A 13265-nucleotide genomic window follows, 5' to 3' on the forward strand; every position below is an offset into this window, starting at 1 on the left:
GCCTCACAGTTTTGCACAAGAATGCAGTGCACTGCAGTTGACCACACACCAGAGTTCATCCATTCTGTTGCGGCTTGAGAACTACCAGACTGCATGATTAGGATGTAAGGTTTTGAGAGCTAGGAGTAAACAGATGGAATGAAAAGATGGGGCAAAATGTATTGGAAAACAAGGATAGCAAAAAGAAGAGAAAGTTGAGGAGAAACTGAGTTATAGACAGCCTTTTTCTTCCATCAAGTTGTGTTGGATCAACCTAGTGGGTAATCATGTCATAGCAATTGCACTCAAAAAAAATCAAAAGAAAGAGGAAAGCAAACATACCCGGTCAACTTGGAGATTTGAGGGACCCTATGCCAAAGTCCGATTAAGCTGGATGTGCAAAGTCAACATATATTGCATCCATTCCTATCTTGAGGTGGATGCAAGTCAGATGGTTGAGGAGGAAACTTTCTAAATGGAGTCTTGGGAAGACTTCCTAAAATTGCCCCCAGTTCCCTTAGGAGAAGAAAACTCCTCTCAAGTAAGTCCTACCAGCTCCTAGTACCTAGTCTAACCTAAGACCCATGATACCTTCATGTGTGGTGTGGGGAGGGCCCCAAAGGCAGATGAGCCACGGAATAGGCCCAGAGACCTTTCCCGTGAGTCACCACCTGTGGGGTGAGAACAAACCTGAGAAGGTAAGACTTCTCAACCTGGGATGGTGGGCGGTTTTTTGAAACAAAATTCCTCAAAGGAGAAATTCGAAGAGAGAAACTTGCTGAGTGGAATCTAAGATGCAGTTAATGGAAGTGTAGAATTGGGAGAGGAGCGAGGAAATTTTTTTCCCTCTCCTTTCCCCCTCCTTCCAAAACTCACTTGCCGATGGATGTCAGTCTTTGGGTCTGCATCACATCTGCGCGTGACATATTGTCGCATCTGTGATCCCTCCCCTCTCAGGAATGGACCTCATTTATGGTTCTCAAACCTGTGCAAGAACTGTGCAAGACCGACGTGCAAGATCTGTGCAAGATTTCTTGCACCAATCTTGCGCATTAAATTCTTTGACAACCCCAGCTATTTTGTTCCAACTGGTACAAAAACTGTGCAAGACCGACGTGCAAGATCTGTGCAAGATCTGTGCAAGTTCTATTTGTCTTGCACAGAAGTTGCTCAAAACTTGCACGAATTTTTGCATAGGTTTGAGAACCATAATTGTACCTTCTTTTTTTTCTTTTTTTTGAACACTAGCCAGTATTTGAGCCATAAAAACTCAACATAAGTCCCTATGGATGGACCTAACCACCAACATGGTGTGGTCAGGTCTATAATGTATAGGACAATAAGTTTGTCAGTTTGTACTCCAAAGCTTCAGCTTCCACAGTGGTTAATTGCATTACCTATAATGTATAGGACAATAAGTTCGTCAGTTCGTACTCTGAAGCTGCAGCTTCCACAGTGGTTGAGGTAAGGAAGCTTCTGCCGGAGACAAACAGAAAGACTACAACAAATACAGTTGTACAAACACGTGACCTGCTGTGGCGCAGTTGTGTACTCTCAACCCCCCCACGACTAGACACAGCACCTCTCTTCTCAACAACAAAAAATAAGGAGAAAAAAACAAACAAAACACACAAAATAAAAAATTGATAAAAGATAAAGATAAAAAAATTAACCCTCTAAGCTTAAATTCTTCTTTCCCGCTGCAAAAAGATATGGTCCCAGTGCTTTCGTCAATATGTCTGCTTTTTGGTTTTTTGATTCCACCCAGTGTAAAGTAACTGTTCCTTTGAATAACTGTTCATTGATATAATAAAATTCCCTCTCAGTATGACGTGTTCTTTTATTTGAAGAGTTATCTTTTGACACGTGAATTGCAGACGTATTGTCACAATGTAAAGCCACCGGTCCCATTGCCCCCATGACATCACTCACTAAATTCCTTAACCACACTGCATCTCTTGCTGCCGTCCCTAAAGCCATGTACTCTGCGTGACAAGTCAAAGTTGCGACACATCCTTGTCTCTTTGAAGTCCATGCTAACGGGCACCCCATAAAAAACATCACAAAACCATGCACCAACCTTGCATACTCCCCTCCCCAATTCGCATCCACATACGTGTGCAACCCCGTCTTCACCTCCCCTTTGAATGGCTTCAATCTCCACTTCACACGCCCACTCGTCTTTAGATACCTCAACACACCTTGAATTGCCTCCCAATGTTGTTTTGTTGGCCTAGCCGAGAATCTCGCAAGAAAGTTTGTAGCATAAGTAAGATCCGGCCTTGTTGCTACCGCTAGATAATTTAAGCAACCAATGACTGATAAATATTTGGTCTTGTTGATGTCTTCCTCCTCGGCAGTTGGCGAAGTAGGTAGGCTCGAAGAATTGAGCGGTGTTGTTGATTTTTGGTCAACTTCAAGAAAATCTCGTACAATCTTTGTCGTAAGTCCCTCTTGCGATAACTCAAAAGATCCATCCTCCAATCTCTTTACATCAATCCCGATAATACAATCAAGCTTCTCTGACCACCTAATCTTCAAATCTTTCATCAAGTCCTTTCCTGACTCCCTCAACAATTCAACACTGCTACCAGTCACCACCCCATCATCTACATGCACCCACACAATACACACTTCATCACCTCTTCTACATGCATACAACAATTGATCAAACTGACTTGGTCTAAATCCTAACTTTTCAAAATCTTTTCAAAATGCTTCCACCAACAACGTGCACCTTGTTTTGTACCATATAAAGCCTTCACCGCCTCCAAAATTTTATTCAGCTGTCTCGCTTCATCCATACACCCTGGAGGTAGTTGAAAATGAACCTTAGTAATGTCACTATGTAAGTATGCAGCCGTAACGTCAAAAGAATGCACCTCCCAGCCCATGATTGCTGCTAGGGTCAGTAAGAATTGTAATGAAGACATGCAGGCAGTCGGCGCAAAAGTTTCATCGTAGTCAATACCCTCACGTTGGGAAAAATCTTGTGCAACGAGCCTGGCTTTGAATTTGATAGGATTGCCCAGTGCGTCGAGTTGTTTATGAGTAAACACCCACTTCAAACCCAGCACATTCACATTCTCAGTTCAATCAATTACCTTCCACACTCCCATCTCATCCATCGCTTTCAATTCCCCTTCAATTGCTTTCTTCCACTCAGCTGAATATTGATCTTTCATCACTGCCATATAAGATTCAGGTTCCTTCAATCCTGCTGATATGTTCACATTCACATTCATAAGCTCTATGTATTTGTCTTCTTCTAAAACTGTGTTTTCAGCCGTAAAATCACCAAGTTTCAAAGCATTGATAATGAAGTCTAAACCACCCTTGTTCACTAGATTGTCTAGGATTTTATTGATTGATTTTGAAGTGGTAGGCTCATCAGGTTTTGTTTGAGTCTTGGAATACACAAATTTGTCTTCATAAGGAAAAACCGCTATAGCACTCTTAATTAAAACTTTTGATCCAGGATCATAAAACACCCAACCCTTACCACCTTCTAGATATCCAATCATCATACATCTCCTCCCTCTTTCATCTAACTTGCCATCATGTTGTGCCTTGTGCCAATGAAAAAACATGGTCGACCCAAAAGTCCTAATGATGTCTAATTGAGGTTTATGACCGTAAAACATTTCATATGGAGTACTATCTCCCGTCAACAAATTCGGTAGACAATTATGCAAGTAGCATGCTGCCACATAAGCAAATGACCAAAAGGTCTGAGGTAAGTTCGAAGCCTCCAGCATTGTCCTCCCCATTTCACTGATGGTCCGGTTAAGTTGTTCAGCTACTCCATTTTGTTCAGGTTTGTAAGGATTTGAATGCTCATGAACAATTCCTTTTGACTTCAACCAATTATGTACTGAAAGTTGATTTGATGTATTCCCCACCTCCATCTGTCCTAACATGCTTGACGTTGAAATTTGTCTCTCTCTCCCATTTGCTGATAACTTTCATGAATACATCTGGCGCTTCTGATTTCGTCTTGATGATCACAATTTCTGAAAAGGTAGTGGCCACATCACGGAATGTAACAGTAAATCTATTACCATTCACATCTTCAGGAAACGGTCCCATAACATCCGAGACGATGACGTCAAGCATTCCATATTCTTGTCCAGTACATCCTAGCTTGCGATGCCTAGTACTTTTGCACATGAGACAATCTTTGCATTTGAAGTTACCACTTGGTATAGAATTTGGTAATCCAAGGCCTAGGCGTCCATTACACAGCTTACGTATTTGTTTCATGTCAATGTGACCGAATCGTTGATGCCATAGGTAGGCAAGATCAACTTCTTTCTGACTACTCATCACATTGAATTTTCCAACACTCTCAGGCTCATGATCAGACAAAATGGGTGATATCATTGCGTTCAAAATCCATCTTCTATTACAATACAATGTGATTAAAGACTTCCCACACGGCATCCTCATCACTACATCTTTGCCCCAAAACCATATCTTAGCCCCAGCTTCAACTAATGCCGCTTGTGAGATTAACGTCAATGTTGCTTGTGGACTATAATAAACGTCTTTGATGATGTAATCGCTTCCATCTTTGGCTTTGACCTTCAAACATCCTTTTCCTACAACAACAGTGGTATCTCCATGAGATGCTGTCTTCATTTTGATAGGAGAGGACAACGGAGCATAGTCAAGGAAAAAGGGTAAAGCACTGCTTACATGATGTGTTGCTCCACTATCCAAAAGGTATTTGATGGGAGTCGCATCTACTGAGTTGCCTTCAGTGCTCCACGCAACAGTTGAGGCCAAGATCTGCGTCGGTGTGTAGTTCAATTGAGTAGTCGATTGATCTTCAACTTGAGTGAGACAAGCTTGAATCTGATCTGAAGGATAGAGTGTCTTGTACGCATACCATCGATTATTGGTGCACTTCAACCAGTCATTAAAATGAGGAGCAGTCTGATTCTTAAATCTCTTCTTCATCGGACATCCTTCTAAGCCATGTCCAAAACCCGCACAATGAAAACACTGCCAAATTCCTTGATGAACTTCTTCAGGAGCTGATCTTGGTGGTACGATAGGTTTGATTTCTGGTTGATCTCTTTGAGCACGAGCAACCCTGGGCCAGCAACGCAGGTGTTGCGTGCTGCGCTGCGGTTGCGTTGCGGTTTTTCTGACCGCACCGCACTGTAGAATCAATTTTCAGGTTGCGGCCTGACCCGCAGCGCAACAAGATCGCTCAGATTAGTGTTTTTTTTGGGCCGCAACAACATTTGTTGCGTTGCTGTCCCCAAAAACTTACAAATTGACGTTTTTTTGGCGCTGTTGCGCCTGTTGCGTTGCGCAACTGTTGAGGCGCCACGCAGCCTAGCCTTGACTTTTGTCGTTGTGGTACTTCCCGCAACACAGCGTCTGCTGCTTGTTGGTGTTGCGTGTTGCGGAGCAACGCATCAAAAAACGCGTGTGCTGCGGCGCGTTGCGTTGCTGGCACAGGGTTGGCACGAGTCTTAAAAACTGGTCCAGGTGGTGTCGGTCCCGAAGATTGATTGGCCGGCGCTTGAGTAGGTTTTGTACGCGCAGGTGGTCTGGTCCAATTCGTGCTCGATTGTTGGTTTGGAGAATTGCTCCATCTAGAAGGACTCATGGTGTTACTAAGAGATGCTGACAACGTTTGGATTTGATCGCTTTCATGTACTGTTCTACGAGTTATAATGAGATTCTGCATTGCTGCTCGTACTTCGGTAGACGTAAACAAAGACTTGTCGGTTCTATAACGTGCATCTAAAGAGTATCTCAACAATGGGAAGGATTAATCAAGGACGGATTCAGATAAGACTGGGGATTCTCAGGAAAGCTTCTAGAAGATTCGTTCAGTAAGTTTGATTCGTTGTTTGGGGTATTCTCTTGAGTTAAAGTTTCTTCAGTGTTTAAACGTGTTGCATTTGGGGGGTTCTTCAATTTTGTACTGTTTTTTGGTGTCAGATTGAGTTTTCGATTTTTGAGATTGAGTTTGCGACCTAGTTCTTGGTGTAGTACTTATAGCACAACAAGGGCTATACAGTGCTTTGAAAGAGGATAATCTGAAGATATAATAGATCTAAAGAAGGTGTCTGAGACTGCTCTTTCTGAGAATCTTTAACAAACTGGACTTTGTTGTTAAAGTCTCCTGATAACAGAGAAATATAACCAGGTCTTTGATAATAAGAGAAAAGTATCTTGATAAAAAGCACCAGAGAAATAAGCTCAACACATTTAAAGTGTTATTCCAGTCGAGTCAAAATGTTGAAAAATAAGCTCAATATTTTTTTTGATATTATTCCAGAATGACAGTGTCATATAAAGCACATAAAACAAATTTCTCTTCTGATGAAGGGCTGATTTGAGTGACCTAGTACTGCTCTAATAAATTTATAATGATAAAAATGATTAATGCTATGTAAGAGATGAAGAAGAAAGGAAACATAATTTCGCACAAAAGACACAAGTTTATGAACACATCAATACAAATTGTTAAAGTGGTAAACAGCTCTTAAAAATCCTCTTTACCATCTAAAAAACCAAAAGATGACTAAAATGTTGGTAAACAGCTATGATCTAATGATTCAACCACTCTCTACATTCCTAAATTTTGCCATCAGTAGCTCATCAACCCATTATGATCATTACTATGATGTAATGTGATCTTCTATTCATCATCTGATAAGATTTATTACTAATTTGACCAGTAAAACATGACTAATCTCTATTCTTATGATCAAATGCTGTGTATATGCTGTGTATATGCTGTGTATATGCTGTGTATATGCTGTGTTTTGAATGTTCTAGAATGAATATTGATTTGATCTTATGATGATTTAGCATTTCAATGATGTAATTGCTAGTTATTAATGATTTGTGATCTTGTTGATGTGTAATCAAATCCTTTGATTCCTTATAAATTTTGCCATAAACCTCTGTTACTAATGATTTAAAGATTGTACATTATGAATTTGATGATTCTGCGTCGAATGAACTATTACTCATTATGTTCTGACGTCATTTGACACATGTAATCAGCTGAAAACCTTCATTTTCGACGATTTTCACCTATTTTCTTCACTTTTCACACCTTTTACTAAGCCTTTCTTTCCTTCTGTAACATTAAACAGTAATCTCCAACCGTGAAAATCCCTAAAAACACCCTTTGCAACCTTATTCATTACTAATAGGGCGGTTCAAGTAGCCCTTTTACAGCCCTTTTTTAAGTTTTACGTTTCGTTCGGGGCCTTTAAATTATAAGTAAAAATTAAAGTTGGTGAACCACCTTTAGAGGTGGTTCACCAATTTGCGATCTGCTAAGTTGTCTTGAAATTTATGAATCTCCACCGTGGCATCGGAAAAAAATCAGGCGCGAAGGGCGAAAAAAATACTTTTTCTATCTTTTGGTTTCTTTTGGGTGTTCCTGGATCCTAACGGTCTCTGGTAAAAAGAAGTCATTTTATCTGTCTCATACTACATAATTACATAATCGACCGCTTCACAAGTCTCTCGTGGTGCCTCAGAGACATCTTTTCATTAAAACAAATCAATGAAAAAAATATTTCCTGACAAAAACAAGACACGTTAAAAAAAGAAACAAAAAAAACGCATTGAGAGACGGTGTACCTGAAGATACAAAGCCATAAAACCTAAATTTAAGTGTGTTCGTAACTGCGCGATCAGGATTTTTAAGGATCGGACAACCCTAAAAAGACTGATTGCAACTCTGCGAGCAGGTGGATCGCAACTCTTGACTTGAACCGCCCTAATACCACTGCTACATATGTAAAACTACCTGTAAACCCTTGTTTACCAATTTCGACTTTTTTCCATTTCCTCAATAACTTCTATCTTATCTTATAAACCATCATGATTAAAGTTGTTACTGAATAACATAATGCTCCTCTTTCATATTCTAACCCTACTAAACCCATAAACCTAATATTACTACCCTAAAAACCATTTCCAACCTGTGTACCTTTTATTTTGAATTTTTCTTATGTTTTTTTCTTTCTTTCTTTTTGTAATTTGTTTGTTAATAGTTTATACTGATCTTGATAAGTTTGTTGAAATGATAAAATGATGTAAATATTAAACTATATGTAATATAATTGATGTAATTCAAAATTCGATTTTTTTTGATTTTTTGATTGGTCTCATATTTTGATTACCACATCGGTTGCTCCAATTGAGAACAAGAAGGTGATCTAGAACAGGAATTTGATGTAGCTCAAGACAACGGCCTTCAAACAAATCTTCCTTTTGGTGGAGTACGCGGTAACATAAGATCAGACGCTGAACTGGCGGTTCAGTCTTACTCTATGAGCAATAAGCAAGTTGTATCAGTTGGTAACGCAGCTCATAACCTATAATGTATAGGACGATAAGTTCGTCAGTTTGTACTCCGAAGCTTCAGCTTCCACAGTGGTTAATTGCATTACCTATAATGTATAGGACAATAAGTTTGTCAGTTCGTACTTTGAAGCTTCAGCTTCCACAGTGGTTGACACTGCGGGGATCTATTAGTTTGAAACCCACTTGAGCGGAATTTTGGTGTCCGGGTTCAAAATTTCCTCAAATTGTCAATCTCGTTCACAACTTGTTAGCATTACGTTTGCCAATTTCCCTCGAGTTCACCATTACATACATACACATACACACATACACATTGTCTTCAAAACCTTTGATTCTAACCGTCAGACTATCTCTCCCCTTGTCACAGATCCTCAGGCTTACTAATACAAGTGAGGGTGAAGGTGAGTGATGTTGAAAGGTGTTGTTGTTGTTTATGATGTGTTGCACACACACAGGGCCAGCGGAGGACAACTCAAGGAGAATTGGCAAACCTAATGTGAACGAGTTGTGAACGAATTTCAAGATTCGAGGAAATTTCGAACCTGGACACCGAAATTCTGCTCAATCGGGTTTCAAACTTGTTACTTCCCGCAGGCCCACGGATAGCTTCTATGGAGCATACCGACAAAAAAACCTTGAAAATTCAGTTATTCATACCTGAATTTAAAGGTTTGGGGGCCCAAGAATACCTCTTTTGTTGGTAACATTTTCAAAAAAATCACGAAAAAATGCCAAAAAATTCCTTGCAAGTCCCTAACATGTAAAACTAGCCTAGGAAAAGCTATGAAATCTTGGATTAATTCCTCCGAGGTCGCTATGATCAATCCCACCGGGGTCAAAAAAATAACTTTTTCGTCCCTAACATCAAGAAATTTCCAAACCAAAAAGATACCTTTTTGGTTGGTACCTTTGGTAGGAGCTATCCGGGGGCCTCTTCCCGCGGTGTGAGGTAAGGAAGCTTCTGCCGGAGACAAACGGAAAGACTACAACAAATACAGTTGTACAGTCAGTGACAAAAAGTTTACGTACCTCAAGTACATATGTAATCCCAGTCTATGGGCACTTTGTCTCTTGAATAACTTCCTCATACCTCATCCAGAACCTGTCTGAAAATGAAGACTTGGAGCCTGTCGCCCACTCAAAAGGCCTCTATTGTTTTAATGCACCAAGCTGGGGTTCCTGGCACTCAAATTGCCAAGAAACTGGGCCATCCCAAGTTGACTGTCTATACAGTGATTCACAACAACCGCAAAAGACGTCAATCAACACTCAAAAACACTCGGACAACCAAAAAAGTTCTCAAAATGTTGTATACCAAGTGGAAGGCAAACCCTCAGAGCAAGCTTCAGGCTTTGGTTGCATCCATACCTGATCAAATCAAGGCTGTGCTCAAAGCAAAGGGTGGACACACTCCCTGGTAAAAGTGACTGTATTTTAGAGTCTATGCTACAGTTATGAATCCTGAAATTCAATCATACATACTCTGATAAGTGGCCATCTAGACCATGTAATTTCAGGTATATCAGTAGTCAGATGTTGAGTACATACGCTTTTTGAGAGTTGCCCAATAGGCAAGCTATGGTACAGGTACGTATACTTTTTGTCACTGACTGTACAAACACGTGACCTGCTGTGGCGCAGTTGTGTACTCTCAACAAGGTCCATCCGTAGGAAGTTTGGGAAGGCCCCGGATTATTACCGGGTTTTTGATCAAGAGCAAGTTTACTGCTCATGTCAAGCTGAGCTCCGACCCCGGATATCCGTCAGAGCATCCGACGGATCCGGATGTTGGAAAAGTCATTTTAGACATCCGGTAGCCGGGTACTCCGGCCGGTTCGGTAGTCGGATGAGGGGGCCAAAAAAATCAATTCTCGCCGGATATCCGGCATATTGGGCGTGTATTTCCATAAAATTTAAGACAAACTTTGTAAAAAAATGGAAAAACAAACAAGAGAAAAGCATGAAACCACTGAGGAATCTATTCACTTTCTTCACTATCACTCTCAGCAAGACTAGAAAATTTTACAGGGCCAAACACCCGGTGCCAATCTTTGACACATAGAAGAGTTTCAACGTGGAGATTTGAGAGACTAGTACGCTGAGGACTCAAGATCCTCTTAGTTTTATTAAACTGCCCCTCTGACGGGCAGCTAGTAGCTGGTATTGCTAGAAACGCCATTGCCATAGTGGACAAACCTGGGTAATTTTTCACTCGACGTTTCCAAAAGTCTAAGACATTGGTGTCACGGGATGCGGGTTTATCGCCAAGGTATTGAGCAATTTCCTTCGCAATTGAGTGCTCCTCTGGAGCGTCCCTGGCGCCAAAAATCGCTTCTTTGAAATATTGGGAAGTTGATGTTCCAGTAGGCCGTTTTCGGGTAGTTTCTGGATTGACCAAGGGTTCATTGGTTTCATATTTACGCGCCTCTTCTTCAAACATAAGCCTAATGTCGGACAAGTAGAGGTCATACTTGGAGAAGGTCATTGCTCGGTCCTTGTGGTCAATACAATTGGTTAGTATTCAGTAAAAAAGAGAAGCATATGAAATCACTCACTTGAAAATAATTTAACTTGTGACGTGGATCCAGGATCGTGGCACAGACTGGTGCAGGTTTGACCAGGACCTTCTTAAAATAATCTTCGAGTTTATGAATCATTTTTTTTTGAAGCAGGCGCCAATTGATTGTGATCATATCGTTGAACAATCTGTACATAGGTATTTTAATCAATGTTATCAATACTATGTTGAGATAATTAAAAAGGTGACTTACCGATTTTAATCCTTTTAACACTACCACATATATCGGAACAACTTGATGCATGGTAGGAAACTTGGACTTGCATAGAATCTCGGTCGCTTCGCTGAGTGGCTCCAAGAAGTTGCACATCTGGTTCACATAATCCCACTCAAGCGACGACAGGGCGTACTTCTGAAAGTCACGACCCTTGCAAAATTCATCACATGACTCCCAAAGACGCAGAAGTCTTTGGAACATGTGGTAAGATGAGTTCCACCTTGTGGCAACATCCACAACAAGTTTAGTTGTAGTTCCGGCAGGTGCACTTTGACGAACGTGGCCAATGGTCGGATCCTCGATCATATAGTCCACCGCATCGTCTTCACCTTCAACGTTATTGTTGGTAGGATTGTTGGTGGTGTTATTCGAAGTCATATCCGCAAGTTGATGTCGCATCCTGATGATGTTGGCAAAGGTTTGAGCGCGTTGAGGGCTAGCTCGGGTACAGGTCACCAGACCATGACAGCGGTTATAGATAGTCTTGAGATTGACCTGATTTACGTTGGGGGGGGTCAACAAGGTTGTGGATGTTTGAAGTTGGCTTGGTGCTTTCGTCTTCATCCTCGAGAACTTCACCAAATACCTTGAGGCCTTCTTTGGCTGCGAGGTTTATCACGTGAGCGACGCAACCGTGAACCTGAGTGGTGTAATCAAAAGTGATGTTGTCTGACATTCCGATTTCTCGACCAATCGCAGCGTTTGTACTGATCTTGTCAGCAGTCATGGCAATCAACTTCTTCTTCAGATCGTACTTTTCCAAATAAGAGATGATGATGCTACAAAAATTCTGGGCATCATGTGCACCTAAAACAATGTGTCAGAGTCAATTCAACTTGATGCAATTGAATTTATCTACTTACCTTTAATTTCCGCCATACCAAGGGATATATCCATAAGCTCCCAGTTTGTATTAATAAAATGACCAGTAAGCCCCATGAACGGGACATTGTTTGGCGAAGTCCACGTGTCTTGGGTAATCGCGATGAATTTGCAGGGGCCAAAATAAACTTTCTTGATGTATTCCTCGTAGTGATAGTAGATCTTGCGAGTATGCTTAGCAATTGCATGTCGCTGAACAAGCATTCCACTAACAAGAGGATTGCAAAGCGTTAAAAGGCGTTTAAAGGATGCCTTGTCAACTATTGAGAAGGGAAGATCGTTGTCCGCTATGAAATAAGAGATATTGGTCTTGAGGCTCATGATATCGAGTTTATTCTTTGATTCATCATTTAGTTAGTATCAAGTAAGAAAAGTGAAAGACAAAAGGCAATTAATCTTCGGGTCAAAAGATAGAAAGATGGATAACTCACCACATTCCCGGTTTTGACTTTCTTGAAGGAAGCGAGTATGTTGGATTGATTGGGTAGCTTCTCATCACGGACGCCATGTTTCGACTCGAGGTGGTTCTTCATCGAAGTCGTGCTACTCTTCTTATCGCGGGCTAGTTGTTTTCCACATTCAGTACCGTCTCCCATAACGAATCAGCACTGATTGTAATCTTGGTATTTTTTGAAAAACTTCCAGACGTAGCTGGTTGGTTGATTACTAGGATTTGATATAATGGTGATATCGGATTGATCGGCTTGAGAGTCAGTAGTTGTTGCGTCAGTTGGGGTCCGAGCAACGGTGTTTGAAGCTTCAGACATGATTGGGGTTTCTTTAAATTAAACTTTAAAAATGAAGATCTTGCAGGTAAGGCGGTGATTTTGTATAATCGATGATAATAATGTCTTCCAATGTCTTCAATTCAAATAGATATTCTTGATTTCAATTGGAGGAGGAGGTATGAGGATGGGCTGCAGGGCGGTATAGTATTTTTTTAGATTTTTTTTTCGTTTTTATTTATTTATTTATTTTTCTGCGCTTACCGCCGGATATCCGCCGGATGGCCGGCTCGAGTGCCGGATCCAGGATTTAAATCCGGCCGGATATTCTCCGGCGGCTCCGGTTACCAAAAAAAACCGGCGGTCCGAGTGTCGGAATCACCAGGACTGGCCGGATAGTCGTCGGAGCTCAGCTTGATGCTCATGATCTCATCTCTCAAAACCCATGAATTTTGTTAAGTTGATGTTTTTGCCCAGTTTTGACCAATTGTCATAACGGCTGTACTTGATGATCGTTTCGTGCCAAGTTCCT

The sequence above is a fragment of the Melampsora larici-populina genome, assembly GCF_000204055.1.
Source record: "Melampsora larici-populina 98AG31 unplaced genomic scaffold MELLAscaffold_54, whole genome shotgun sequence".
Classification (NCBI taxonomy): Eukaryota; Fungi; Basidiomycota; class Pucciniomycetes; order Pucciniales; family Melampsoraceae; genus Melampsora; species Melampsora laricis-populina.